The sequence below is a fragment of the Rattus norvegicus genome, chromosome 20 (assembly GCF_021556685.1).
Source record: "Rattus norvegicus strain SHRSP/BbbUtx chromosome 20, alternate assembly SHRSP_T2T, whole genome shotgun sequence".
In the NCBI taxonomy this organism is placed as follows: Eukaryota; Metazoa; Chordata; class Mammalia; order Rodentia; family Muridae; genus Rattus; species Rattus norvegicus.
Genome location: NC_141553.1, coordinates 36497140 through 36512606, shown reverse-complemented (window position 1 = coordinate 36512606; position 15467 = coordinate 36497140). Strand labels below are relative to the sequence as shown.

At 37.3% G+C, this 15467-nt stretch overlaps 1 protein-coding gene and 1 pseudogene across 1 annotated transcript in view; one reads left to right on the top strand and one right to left on the bottom strand.

The window, feature by feature from the left end:
- The window catches only part of Tbc1d32 (TBC1 domain family, member 32), a 227906-nt gene that overhangs the window by 194502 nt on the left and 17937 nt on the right, over positions 1 to 15467 (top strand). The gene's annotated exons all lie outside the window — the stretch shown is intronic.
- Ube2n-ps7 (ubiquitin-conjugating enzyme E2N, pseudogene 7) lies at positions 2917 to 3394 on the bottom strand (annotated as a pseudogene).

Sequence of the window (15467 nt, the reverse complement as noted above, 5' to 3'; positions counted from 1 at the left end):
GTAAGTAAAGATCTATTTTTAAAGGAGAGTTGACTTTAAGAAACATGCCATTTGTCTTGTTAGGGTTTTACTGATGGGAACAGACACCATGACCAAGTCAAATCTTGTAACAACACTTAACTGGGGCCGGCTTAAGGTTCAGAAGGTCAATCTTATCATCAAGGTGGGAACATGGCAGCGTACAGGCAGGCATAGTGCAGGAGGAAATGAGAGTTCTACATCTTTATCTGAAGGCTGCTATCAGAATACTGGCTTCTAGGCAGCTTAAAGCCCACACCCACAATGACACACCCATTGCAAAATGGCCACACTTCCTAATAGTGCTACTCCCTGGGCCGAGTATATATATAAACCATTACAACATTTAACTTTACTAGAATATTGTTTTATATATATATATGTATATATATATATTATGTATATAGTGTATATGTGTATATTAATAGAGCTTTTATCTAATCTTGTCTTTGGCAGTTTCATGGATACATAGTGTATTATGATTACTTTCAAGTCTTTTCATATCTCCCACTCTGTAACTCACCCCCTCCTGCCTACAAGTTCCTTGCCCATATTCAGAGCCATTGTTCTTGTTGTTGTTGTTTTGTGACCCTGTTTGCCTTCCTTACCAACAGCACATAAGAAGGCATCTGATACCTTGAACATAGATTTTTTTGCTTAATAATCCATTGCTTTTAAGAACAGCATTATCCCTACATGCAAGGTATCTTCCCTTCTAACTTAAAAAAAGCTTGTGTTACTTCATTGACTTGCAAAGTTGTATGAATATTTCCATGTTTTCATACCTCTACTGCTTTGCTTAGCCCTCTTGCTCTACCATTTGGGCTCCCCCAGTTGCTAGAGCTTTTACGTTTTCACTATAGAAGCATTACAACTCATTGCTTAGATGTACTCAAGGTATTTATGAGGCTATTAATAGAATTCTTTCTTTAATTCTGGTCTCGATATATTTGTTAGTGGTATACAGAAAGCCCATTGAGTTTATAAGTTGATTTTGTATTCTCTTACTTTTCTGAAAGTTTTTATCAGCTCTGAAAGGTTTTTGGTGGAAATTGTAGGGTTTCTTATGCACGGAATCACCTCATCTGTGAGAAAGGATGCTTTGTGTGCCTTTCTGTTTGAATCTTTTATTTCTCTCTCTTGTCAAATATCTCTAAGACTTGAAGCAGTATATTGAATAGGAACAAAGAGATTCTTGTTTCCAATTTCAATGGAAGTACTTTGAATTTTTCTCCATTTAGCAAGATCTTGGCTATAGGCTTCCTATATATACCCTATGTCATACTGGTATATATATTCCATCCCTACCAATTCTCTCTAGGGATTTCATCAAGAAGTGATTTTGAATTTTGCTAAAGACTTTTTCTGAATCTGTTATCATATGACTTCTGTCTTTAAGTTTATTTATATGACTTGTACATGTTGACCCAGCCCTGCATTTTGGGAACAAAGTCAATTTAATCATGGCGAATGAATGATCTTTTTAATTTGTTCTTGTATTCATTTGGTAATGTACTTTGTTGAATTTTTTATATTTACTGTCATGAGTGATATTGGTCTATTGATCTCTTTCTTCATGTTGTGTCTTTATCTGCTTTGGGTATTAGATCAATATTGGCAAAAGGAGTTAAAACTGATCACTGTGTTTCTATGATATGAGGTAATTTGGGTGATGTTCTTCTTTAAAAGTCTGGTAGAATTCTATTGTGAGTCCATCTGACCCTGGGCTTTTGGTAGTTGGGGAAGTTTTATTAGCTACTGTTATTACATAAATCTCTTTGTTTGTAGAGGTCAATTTTGTTTAAGTTTAATTATTACCTACATATAAGTTTGGTGGGTGATGTGTCTAGAAATCCATCCATTTCTCTTAGGCTTTTCAATTTCATGAACTATAGGTTTTAAAAGTATGCCCTTATAATTATCTAGATTATATTTAATGTGTCATTATGTCTCCCTTTTCATTTCTGATTTTCTTAATCTGAGCCTTCTCTTCTTTAATTTTGGTTGATTTGGCTAACAGTTTGACAATCTTGTTTATATTTTCAAATCCATGCTTCATTGATTCTTTATGTTTTGTTTGTTTCATTAATATCTTTCCTGGCTTGAATTATTTCTTCACACCTACTTTTGGGTTTGATATGTTTTTGTTTCCTAAACTCATAAAGAATATAATTAAGTAACTTGGTTTCTCTCTTTTTTACAATAACAAAAAATATTTTACTAAAACATAAGATTTACAGAAGATTACAGACAAGCCATACAAAATGGTCACAAGCTTTTTCTTCCTCTTTTGGGGGTGGGAGTGGGGGATGGAGAATCTACACTTGACAGCAAAGTCACAATGTTATTAGTGAGGCTGTGATGTTTATTTAATGTTCCCATTTTGGATTAGACAATCAAGCTTGTCCATCTATAGCGTCTAAAGTCAGACTTGGCTAGAGAGCATATTCTAAAACACTAGTTAGCTGAACTTAACCACTGTAATTAGATCCCTTAAGAGACGGGAGGGGAAAGGAGGCCATGAAATTAAAATAAAAATACTTCCCCCCCCCCCCTAAAAAATAAAATAAAACACCTATGCCCCTGGCAGCTAACTCTGACACCTGCCTTCATTCACAGTGTTGTACTTAGACCATGATGGGGTAAGGAGTCAAAGCAGAGAGCCCTGCTTCTCAGCATCTCTCAGCAACTCCGGGTGATGCTTCCAGCCTCTGCTCATGTTTACAACAGTGAACAGTACAAGACAGATTTGCTAATGTGCATGTGGTCACCAAAGAAGAAGATGCCTGGCCTTTAATCCTGTAATGTTTATAAGACTGTGTCCACTAAATGCAAACAAAAAAGGAAGAAGTCTTGGCAGAACAGGAGAAGTGGTGTACACTTAATGATCTGATCGACTTAAAGATTGTTCATGGCATATAGCCTAGTCCATGCTCTCACTGTTGGGCTTTGTCGCTCTTCCACTTCTAGGCTACATCATTTGCTAATGGATCATCTGGATTTGGAGCACTTAACAAAGCCTAGATTGATAGCAGAACTGTTCGGATCTGCTGTGCTGGGTACCACTTATCTTTCAAACTATCTAAACATATTCTTCCCAACTTGTCTACATTAGGATGATAAATTTTGGTCATGATACATACTTTAGGTGCTGCTATTGGGTGTTTTTCTGGAAGGAATAGTTCAAGTTTAAAAGTCCTTCCCTCAAAGGGGGAGTCCTGGGGACCAGCAATTACATGAAAATAACAGGCTTTGCTCTCATCTAGTTCTGCTTTAATGCCAGGAACTGGTTCTGCCAGCAGACGCTGGGTTTCCTTGACAATCCTGTGGGGCAGCCCAGCCATCTTGTCAGATCCCGAGTTCGACCTCTGCTCTTGTCTCCAACTCTGCTCGCCTCACGCACGAGTGGTCTCTCTGATTTTTAATGTAGTTATATAGGACTATAATCTTGCCTTCTAAGATTACTTTGACTGTATCATGGACATTTTACTGTGCAGTCCTTCCATTTCATGTTATCCCGGAAATTTAATTTTTTAATCTTGATTTCTTCCATGACCCATCAGTCCTTCAGTAGTGAATTATTTAATCTCTATAATGTCTTATTTTCTGAAGTTTTTTAAACTATCTATTTCAAGCTTTATTGGTTTGCAGTCAGACAGAATTTATAATTTCAGTTTTTATGAATTTGTTGAAAGTTAAATTATTCCTCAGGATGTGGTATATTTTAGAGAAAGTTTTGTGGATTCTATAATACTTGGGTGAGATACTCTGTGGACACTCTCATGTTCATTTGATCTGTGGTGTTTCTTTGTTTTTCTTTTTTCTTTGTCTTTCCTCTCTTTTTTTAATGGATGACCTGACCTTTGGGAAAGTTGAGTATTAAAATCACCTGTTACTAGGTTGGGCTTGGTCTGTTTTTTAATGCCTAGTAGTACTTGTATACATAAGTATTTGATATATTTATGTCCATAATTTTAATGTCCTATTAGTGGGTTTCCCCTTGATAATAATGAAGTATCTTTCTTTATTTCATCTGATTAGATTTGGTTTGAAATCCATTTAGTCAGACATTAGAATAGTCATGGTTGCTTGTTTCCTGGTTCTGATCGTTTAGAATACTTTTTTCTATTATTTCCCTGCAAGGTAAAGTCCACAATGGAGATGAGATACTGTTTCTTATACATAAAACATAATAGTTGATCCCATTTTCTAAACTGGTTGGCCAGTCTATGTAACTTGATCAGGGAATCAAGTCCACCAATATTTGAGGTTATTATTGAATTTCTGTCATTTTGATGTCATGGTGTTTTCTTGACCTTCTTTCCATAAGAACTATCCTAATAGCGATATCTTTATTTCTTCTTTTCCAATTTGTATCCCTTTGACAACCTTTTGTTGCCTAACTGCTATGCCTAGAACTTCAAGTACTATATTGAATAGATAGGGAAGAGAGGGAAGCCTTGTCTTTTCTGTGGTATTAGTGGGATTGCTTCAAGGGTCTCTCCATTTAGTTTGATTTTGACTGTTGGTTTGCTCTTATTATATTTAGGCATGGACAGTGAATTCTTATTCTCTCCAATACTTTTAAGATGAAGGGGCATTGAATTTTGTCAAAGACTTTTTCAGCATCTAATGAGATGATCATGTGGTTTTTTTTTTTCTGTGAGTTTGTTTATATAGTGGATTACATTGACAGATTACCATATATTGAACCATCCCTGCATCCTTGGGATGAAGCCTGTTTGATCATGGTGAATGATTGTTTTGCTGTGTTCTTGGATTCAGTTTGCAAGAATTTTATTGACTATTTTTCATCAATATTCATGAGGGAAACTGCTCTGAAGTTCTCTTTCTTTGTTGGGTCTTTGTCTGGTTTAGGTATCAGTGTAACTATGGCTTCATAGAATGTGTTGGGTAGTGTTCCTTCTGTTTCTATTTTATGGAATAGTTTGAGAAGAATTGGTATTAGGTAGAATTCTACACTAAAGCCATCTGGCCCTGAGCTTTTTTGTTTTGTTTTGTTGTTGTTGTTGTTGTTGTTGACAGACTTTTAATGACTGCTTCTATTTCCTTAGGGGTTATAGGACTGTTTAGATGGTTTATCTGATCTTGATTTAACTTTTGTACCTGGTATCTATCTAGCTGAAGGAGTTTATAATCCCATAGGAAGAACAATATCAACCAACCAGACCCCCCAAAGCTCCCAGGGACTAAACCACCAACCAAAGAGTGCACATGATGTGGGGGGTCCCATGGCTCTAGCTACATATGTAGCAGAGGATTGCCTTATCTAATATCAATGGAAGGGGATACCCTTGCCCCTGTGGAGGCTTGATCACCCAGTATAGGGGAATGCTAGGGCACTGAGATGGAGTGGGTGGGTGGGTGTGGAGCATTCTCATAGAGGCAGGGGGAGGGGGAGGGTATGGGAGAGTTTGTGGAGGGGAAACTGGAAAGGGGAATAACATTTGAAATATAAATAAATAAAATAACAAATATAAATGAATTATTAAAAAAGCTATCCTAATATCATTTATTTCTCTTTGTTGCCTCCCACATAATCTTATCCTTTATTTTATGATTTAATCTTATTCCCTCCAGCATTCTCTATGGAGCTGGGTTTGAGTATAAAGCCTCTTAGCTTGTTTTTGTTATGGAAAGTATTTCTTTCTTTTTCAACTAGGATAGTTTTGCCATGTTAGTAGTCTGGATTGGCACCTGTGGTCTTTTAGAACTTGAATTACATTACGCCAAGCCCTTCTGAATTTTAAAGTTTTAATTGCAAAATCAGCTGGTGGCCCTGCTCTTATATCTGCCTTAGCCTATCTCTCTCAGCTTTGAGTACCTTTTCTTTGTTCTGTATACAGTAGTTTTCTGACTGAAATAAGTCACACGGCCTTTCTCTTTGGGTGCTATTTGGTGTTCTGTGCTTCTTGTACCTATACAGCCATTTCTATCCCTACGTTTAAAATTTTCTCTCTGTAATTTTATTGAAATATATTTCTATATTATTATACCTGGAATAATTCTTCTCCTTCTATGCCCATAATTTATAGATTTGATCTTTTTAAAGATTCTGCATATTTTCTTCACCTATTTGCTTGTTTAAAATAATTAGCATTTGGCATTTTGTCATTTACACCATCCACTCTCTTGGTGCATCTTTCCATTGAGATTTGTTTTTTTATTAGAATGGCGGAAATCTTCATGTCAGTTTGGGTGTTCCTTGCTATTTCACTTTCATGGAAGTCTATTTTCACATCCTGCATTGTGCAGCTTGTTTCACTCAGCCCTTTGTGTTTCCGTGGTTATCAATCAGGAGTTTATTTCTGTCTTCTTTAATTTAATTGTGGTGTTTGTGTCTTCTTTCAATCCCTCGACCTCCTTGAGCAAGTTTATATTCGTTTTTTTGAACTTTGTGTCTTGAATTTCAACTACTATGTTCTTATCTTGAACCATTACTATGGGATTATAACTTTTCAAAAGGACACACTGTCTTGTTTTTCTATCGCTTTGTGGGTTTGCTGTTGTTACTTGTTTGTTCGTTTTTGATGTTTCTCGAGGATCTGGAGTTAGGCTTTTCGTTGCCTGTTTCTATATGAGTTTCTGACTCCTTGTGGGGAATGGGTCTGCATTTACTGTTACCATGATTTGGAAGATTTTGATCAGCTAGGAACTGCTTAAAGGTCATCGTTTTCAAAATGGAACGTTTTTGTTTACTCCATTTTCTCAAACATTGTGCCATTATTTTCTGTAGGCCGATAAAATGAAAAAGTCTTTAGTTTTGTGGCACAATGTGTTGTTCTGCCTTCTTTAGCAGAAGCTCACATTCTTGACATAGACCTCAAAATAAATAGATAGATAGATAGATAGATAGATAGATAGATGGATGGATGGATGGATGGATGGATGGATAGATAGATAGATAGATAGATAGATAGATAGATAGATAGATAAGTAAATAAGAAAGATCAGGGAAGCCCCACAAAATACCGAAGCAGTAAGGCCTCTTGCCATTTCTTTCATTTGGCCTCTAAAACTTAGTCGATGTGACCCTAGTGCTGAAGATAGCCATCACCTCTGTTGCAAGATGGAGAAATGGAACCGAAAGTGAGCTAAAGCTTCTTCCTGTTTAGCTTTCGTCGTCCCGGAAGGGGCGATGCAGGCTTCCAGTGTGGATCAGGGAGTGCATCAGTGACTTTGACCAACTGGTGAGATGTGGCCACTGGTGTGCAATGATAGCACAACTCTTGGGGTAATCAACTGTCTTTATTGGACACAAGACCTACCTCACAGGAGAGGATATACACCTAGTACTGTAAACCTGATCAAAACTTCATGGTTCTTAGGAGGTCTTTGTCCTATGGGATCTACAACTGCTACTTAGCTAAAGTGACATAGTATAAAACTCATTTCTAAATCTATATGTTAAACCATAAAAAAAAAGATACTTTTAGTCTAATCAGAGGATCCCCTCTTTGCCAGGAATGGTGACTACTAAAGGGACTCGTAGCTGCTTGTCATGCTGAGAATGAGTGATGGTGATAAGGTTAAGTCTAAGCAAGACATTTAGGGTACTTCCCTCTAAGGCTCAGAGAAGGTCATATTAGCAGAGCTAGAAAGATTGGAAGAGCCAAGAGACAGACAGAAGAGCACGCAGTTTTCAGTCCACAATGCAGTACTCGATGTACGGATTTCGCGACGGCTGGAGTTGCACAAGACTGAACCTATCATCAGTCAACCATGGATCAAGGCGGAGCTCACGAGGCCCTACTTCTCACAGCTTGAACTACTGGTCATGAGTTGATGCTAGGGAAGGACCAATCATCGTCTTAGTGTGAGTTGTGCTTATCCATTAATGAACATGGGTTCCAAACCCAGGGTCACACAGACTGCCCTGGTTAAAGTCAGTCATAAAACAAAACAAAGGTGTGTGTGTGTGAGAGGAACGTGAGGGGAAGATGGCCCAATAGTTGTGAGGACATAGGATAGGATAAAAAGTGGAAATAGAACACACGCACACACACGGTACATAGCACGGTGCCGCCAAAGGAAATACTTAAGAAAAATTGTAATCTGAGTAATTCTCTCCGGGTTCCCCTAATCTCTTCTTCTCATTGCTATAGCATTCACCGTCTGCTAATATATTATTTATTACCATATTCCTCATCTATATGCTTTGCTGTTTGCCCTAGCAGCACAAGTTTCCGTTCTATTCACTGACACGCCCCCTTTGTTCAAAAGTTAGACCTCTGTTGACTACTCTATAAACATGTTGAATGGGAATTAGTATTTAAATTGGATCATGTTTGCGACAGTAGACTTTTATGACTTTAGAAAAAATTACCAGAAAAAATACTTGATTATCTGCCTTCTTATGAATGCTATAAAGAAATTAGATTTTTTAAAAAATGTTTGGTTTTTGGAGACAGAGTTCTGTGTGAGCCCTGGCTCTCACTCTGTAGTGTCCTGGAACTCACTCTGTAGACCATGCTGGCCTTGAAATCAGAGATTCTCCTGCTTCTGTCTCTAAAGTACTAGGTTAAAATTGTGTGCCATCACCGCCCAGTCTCAAAAAAGTTTTTTAAAATAAGCCTAACATAAGCAAAACAAGAAATACTGAAACTTAATTGTTAGTGAAAACAAATAAGAATCTCTCAGAGTTTTATAAAGTGTAGCTATACTCCTCATTAGTTTAAAACAATTAAAATACTTTAGCCTTTAAGGTTATTTAGACTAGAAGAATTAACTTAAATTATCCTCAGTTATAAGAAAAAAATTAATTATAATGCAGTAAGTCTTCAGGGAATTTCATAGAAATCAAGCAAAATATTGTGCTTGCAATCTCTGTTATTTATAGGTCTGAAAAGAAAAACAATTCAGTTAAAATAAAAGACGTAATTTATGTGCATTTACAAACAGAACTCCACTGATGTTAAACCAACCTAAAGTAGTAATCAGATGAAGTGATATAGTCCAACAGGAAGGTAGTAGACAGCTTTGTAATGTACATGTGCATGGGCTTCACTTACTCCTGTTAAGTGCTTAGTGTTGAAACACTTACAGCGTTAAAAATGCTAATGAAATTTAAGCACATCTACAAAGCCAAAACCATCATGAGGATGAGTCTATAATTCATCTGTCGGGCAACCGCAAAAGTGAGTCATATAAAACACGTTTGGTTGTGTAATGTTCGTGTTTTATAGTATCAAAGTATCGAAGGGTTGAAAATCTTTCCATTCTGTCCGCATTCCTTTCCACTTTGCGCAAATTAACAAACAGAATTACCGCAAAGCTTGGCTGGTTCTCTGCCGGTAGAGACTCAGAGAAGGAGTGGAGTTCACGGCACGGGATCAGTCTCTGTTGGATTGGAAGCTTTCAAATCCTTCTAATATAACCTTTCTACTTATTTTTTTTATATTTTTCATTTTCCCTTTTTAAAATTCACTTTACATCCTGATCATAGACCTCCTCTCTCCTCCTAATTTTTACTGCAGCTCAGAGCTCAGTTTTTCATAGTTTCTGGAATAAAGCAACAGAATTACCTAAGGGGCAAGTAAAAACTAAGACTGCTCTCTTCTGTTTTTAAGTAAATACCATTTATTTTAACCACTAACAAATAATATTCTAAAGTTATTTTTATAAGGCTTTGTTTTATACCCTATCATAGATTACTACTAACTTCTAAGCCCTTGATTTACTGATTTTTTTAATTGGCTTTGTTCCACACTTATTTGACCTTAAATGCCCTATTTTACAGTTATACTTGAACAAACTATACCAAATTCTAAAAGTATGCATTGTAGTTTGATGGTTCACAGTTCTGCTTGTTGTGTCTATATTGACCGTCTCTTCTTATTGTTCTGGCATTATGAATACAATTTACTATGTATTGGAGCTATGATACTCAAATGATGGACAAGCTAGAGGTCTTTTATCATAAAGGAGTTTACTGTAATAATAACAACTGTAGTCATTACATTCTTGCTACTTAGTCAACACTACATATACCACGTTTGGTATCGGGGACAGGTTGGTTATCAAAAGTGTGACATAAGGCTCTTTTAGCAGTGTGTGATTTATGAGAATAGAGGAACACTTATCTCTGGGACTCCATTACATGATAATGGCTTGTTTCCATTGACAGTGCAATTAATGTCGACTGTCTTTATCTCCTCATAGACCTGCTCTAAAGGTATTTCTGCCACAGCATAGAACGATGCTGTGTGAGAATCAGTTCCAGTCCGTTCAGTTCTCATGGTGTCTCTGTACATATTATACACAATTAGTAAGTTCACATTGAAAACAAACGTGTAAGTTAATCTTTGATTCTTATGTTTGTTACATTTACTCATATAAATAGTCAGTGAAACATTTTGTGTTGGACAAGAGGTCAATCAATGAATATTAATTTTTACTTTTTTTTTACTAGAAGTCACCATAAGATGCCCACATATGTCTTCATCAACATTTAAGCATTTTTATGTGCAAGATCTCATAGAAAATCTACCATAAAACCCACAGTATTTATTCCTGCAAATATATTTGTGTAGTTTGTGCTAAGGAACAAAACTGAGAAATAACTGATAAACCACTTTAGTGATTTCAGAAACTTCATTACCCAGACCTCCCTAAATCCTCAGAGCACCATAGCCCAATCCAAATGGCGTCTGCATATTCTTTTTTTTTTTTTCTTTTTTTTTTTTTTATTATCTTGAGTATTGCTTATATACATTTCAAGTGTTATTCCCTTTCCCGGTTTCCGGACAGACATCACCCTCCCCCCTCCCCTTCCTTGTGGGTGTTCCCCTCCCAAACCTCCCCCCATTGCCACCCTCCCCGCATAGTCTAGTTCACTGGGGGTTCAGTCTTAGCAGGACCCAGGGCTTCCCCTTCCACTGGTGCTCTTACTAGGATATTCATTGCTACCTATGGGGTCAGAGTCCAGGGTCAGTCCATGTATAGTCTTTAGGTAGTGGCTTAGTCCCTGGAAGCTCTGGTTGCTTGGCATTGTTGTACTTTTGGGGTCTCGAGCCCCTTCAAGCTCTTCCAGTTCTTTCTCTGATTCCTTCAACGGGGGACCTATTCTCAGTTCAGTGGTTTGCTGCTGGCATTCGCCTCTGTATTTGCTGTATTCTGGCTGTGTCTCTCAGGAGCGATCTACATCCGGCTCCTGTCGGTCTGCACTTCTTTGCTTCATCCATCTTGTCTAATTGGGTGGCTGTATATGTATGGGCCACCTGTGGGGCAGGCTCTGAATGGGTGTTCCTTCAGTCTCTGTTTTAATCTTTGCCTCTCCCTTCCCTGCCAAGGGTATTCTTTTTCCTCATTTAAAGAAGGAGTGAAGCATTCACATTTTGATCATCGTCTTGAGTTTCCTTTGTTCTAGGGATCTAGGGTAATTCAAGCATTTGGGCTAATAGCCACTTATCAATGAGTGCATACCATGTATGTCTTTCTGTGAGTGGGTTAGCTCACTCAGGATGATATTTTCCAGTTCCAACCATTTGCCTACGAATTTCATAAACTCGTTGTTTTTGATAGCTGAGTAATATTCCATTGTGTAGATGTACCACATTTTCTGTATCCATTCCTCTGTTGAAGGGCATCTGGGTTCTTTCCATTTTCTGGCTATTATAAATAAGGCTGCGATGAACATAGTGGAGCACGTGTCTCTTTTATATGTTGAGGCATCTTTTGGGTATATGCCCAAGAGAGGTATAGCTGGATCCTCAGGCAGTTCAATGTCCAATTTTCTGAGGAACCTCCAGACTGATTTCCAGAATGGTTTTACCAGTCTGCAATTCCACCAACAATGGAGGAGTGTTCCTCTTTCTCCACATCCTCGCCAGCATCTGCTGTCACCTGAGTTTTTGATCTTAGCCAATCGCACTGGTGTGAGGTGAAATCTCAGGGTTGTTTTGATTTGCATTTCCCTTATGACTAAAGATGTTGAACATTTCTTTAGTTGTTTCTCAGCCATTCGGCATTCCTCAGCTGTGAATTCTTTGTTTAGCTCTGAACCCCATTTTTTAATAGGGTTATTTGTTTCCCTGCGGTCTAACTTCTTGAGTTCTTTGTATATTTTGGATATAAGGCCTCTATCTGTTGTAGGATTGGTAAAGATCTTTTCCCAATCTGTTGGTTGCCGTTTTGTCCTAACCACAGTGTCCTTTGCCTTACAGAAGCTTTGCACTTTTATGAGATCCCATTTGTCGATTCTTGATCTTAGAGCATAAGCCATTGGTGTTTTGTTCAGGAAATTTTTTCCAGTGCCCATGTGTTCCAGATGCTTCCCTAGTTTTTCTTCTATTAGTTTGAGTGTGTCTGGTTTGATGTGGAGGTCCTTGATCCACTTGGACTTAAGCTTTGTACAGGGTGATAAGCATGGATCGATCTGCATTCTTCTACATGTTGCCCTCCAGTTGAACCAGCACCATTTGCTGAAAATGCTATCTTTTTTCCATTGGATGGTTTTGGCTCCTTTGTCAAAAATCAAGTGACCATAGGTGTGTGGGTTCATTTCTGGGTCTTCAATTCTATTCCATTGGTCTATCTGTCTGTCTCTGTACCAATACCATGCAGTTTTTATCACTATTGCTCTGTAATACTGCTTGAGTTCAGGGATAGTGATTCCCCCTGAAGTCCTTTTATTGTTGAGGATAGCTTTAGCTATCCTGGGTTTTTTGTTATTCCAGATGAATTTGCAAATTGTTCTGTCTAACTCTTTGAAGAATTGGATTGGTATTTTGATGGGGATTGCATTGAATCTGTAGATTGCTTTTGGTAAAATGGCCATTTTTACTATATTAATCCTGCCAATCCATGAGCATGGGAGATCTTTCCATCTTCTGAGGTCTTCTTCAATTTCTTTCCTCAGTGTCTTGAAGTTCTTATTGTACAGATCTTTTACTTGCTTGGTTAAAGTCACACCGAGGTACTTTATATTATTTGGGTCTATTATGAAGGGTGTCGTTTCCCTAATTTCTTTCTCGGCTTGTTTCTCTTTTGTATAGAGGAAGGCAACTGATTTATTTGAGTTAATTTTATACCCAGCCACTTTGCTGAAGTTGTTTATCAGCTTTAGTAGTTCTCTGGTGGAACTTTTGGGATCACTTAAATATACTATCATGTCGTCTGCAAATAGTGATATTTTGACCTCTTCTTTTCCGATCTGTATCCCCTTGATCTCCTTTTGTTGTCTGATTGCTCTGGCTAGAACTTCAAGAACTATATTGAATAAGTAGGGAGAGAGTGGGCAGCCTTGTCTAGTCCCTGATTTTAGTGGGATTGCTTCAAGTTTCTCTCCATTTAGTTTAATGTTAGCAACTGGTTTGCTGTATATGGCTTTTACTATGTTTAGGTATGGGCCTTGAATACCTATTCTTTCCAGGACTTTTATCATGAAGGGGTGTTGAATTTTGTCAAATGCTTTCTCAGCATCTAATGAAATGATCATGTGGTTCTGTTCTTTCAGTTTGTTTATATGATGGATCACGTTGATGGTTTTCCTTATATTAAACCATCCCTGCATGCCTGGGATGAAGCCTACTTGATCATGGTGGATGATTGTTTTGATGTGCTCTTGAATTCGGTTTGCCAGAATTTTATTGAGTATTTTTGCGTCGATATTCATAAGGGAAATTGGTCTGAAGTTCTCTTTCTTTGTTGGGTCTTTGTGTGGTTTAGGTATAAGAGTAATTGTGGCTTCATAGAAGGAATTCGGTAGGGCTCCATCTGTTTCAATTTTGTGGAATAGTTTGGATAATATTGGTATAAGGTCTTCTATGAAGGTTTGATAGAATTCTGCACTAAACCCGTCTGGACCTGGGCTCTTTTTGGTTGGGAGACCTTTAATGGCTGCTTCTATTTCCTTAGGAGTTATGGGGTTGTTTAACTGGTTTATCTGTTCCTGATTTAACTTCGATACCTGGTATCTGTCTAGGAAATTGTCCATTTCCTGAAGATTTTCAAGTTTTGTTGAATATAGGTTTTTATAGTAAGATCTGATGATTTTTTGAATTTCCTCTGAATCTGTAGTTATGTCTCCCTTTTCATTTCTGATTTTGTTAATTTGGACGCACTCTCTGTGTCCTCTCGTTAGTCTGGCTAAGGGTTTATCTATCTTGTTGATTTTCTCAAAGAACCAACTTTTGGTTCTGTTGATTCTTTCTATGGTCCTTTTTGTTTCTACTTGGTTGATTTCAGCTCTGAGTTTGATTATTTCCTGCCTTCTACTCCTCCTGGGTGTATTTGCTTCTTTTTGTTCTAGAGCTTTTAGGTGTGCTGTCAAGCTGCTGACATATGCTCTTTCCTGTTTCTTTCTGCAGGCACTCAGCGCTATGAGTTTTCCTCTTAGCACAGCTTTCATTGTGTCCCATAAGTTTGGGTATGTTGTACCTTCATTTTCATTAAATTCTAAAAAGTTTTTAATTTCTTTCTTTATTTCTTCCTTGACCAGGTTATCATTGAGTAGAGCATTGTTCAATTTCCACGTATATGTGGGCATTCTTCCCTTATTGTTATTGAAGACCAGTTTTAGGCCGTGGTGGTCCGATGCGTCTGCATATTCTAACCCTTACGTAATGTTATGAGTTTAGTTTTATCTAAGTAAACTCATCGTACTAAAATTTTTAAGTACGATTAAGGGGGAGAATTTAAATATAAGATAAAGTTAATACAAAATAATTTTTTCAGCTTTCTCTTAAATATGTACTCTTCATGGTTGGGTGTCAACTTTACTTAATCCGATTGCTATTAAAATAGTTTTTCTTGAGACAATTACATCTTTGAATTTTCTATGCTTTGTTATGAATAATGCTTCTGTGTTGATATTGAATTTATAATTATAACAAATAAAATATTCTTTATCATTCATGATCATGAATTGTACCTAAGAACTATTTTTTTTTAAATCAAAGATGAGAATCGAACTTTGTTCCTCATGTCTATTAGGCCAGAGTTCTACACCATGCTACATTCCCATCCCTGAAAAGTATATTTTTAGAATTCTTAACTTTATAAGCACAATGCTGAAGTACCTGTTTGTACACGTATGCAAGAAATGTATGTACATGTATTCACGAATACACGATTTAGTGTGTGCATGTGTGCGTGCGTGTGTGTGTGTGTATGTGTGTGTGTGTGTGTGTGTGTGTGTGTGTGTGTGTGTGTGTGTGTGTGTGTGTGTATGTGTATTTCTTTTCCATGGAAGACAGACTCCTTTGAATAAATGTTACACATTTTCCCTGGCTTAGAAGTGAGTTAATTATGAAATTGTAAGTTTGTGTTTTGATCAGCTCAAGGGCAGATAGAAATTTAAATCATCAAATGAAACAGAAATAGATGATCTAAAGAACTGACTAAAGCTTACGTTTGTTTGTTTCAAGACAGGGTTTCTCTGTGTAGTCATGGCTGGCCTAAAGCTTTTTGTAGACCCGGTTGGCCTT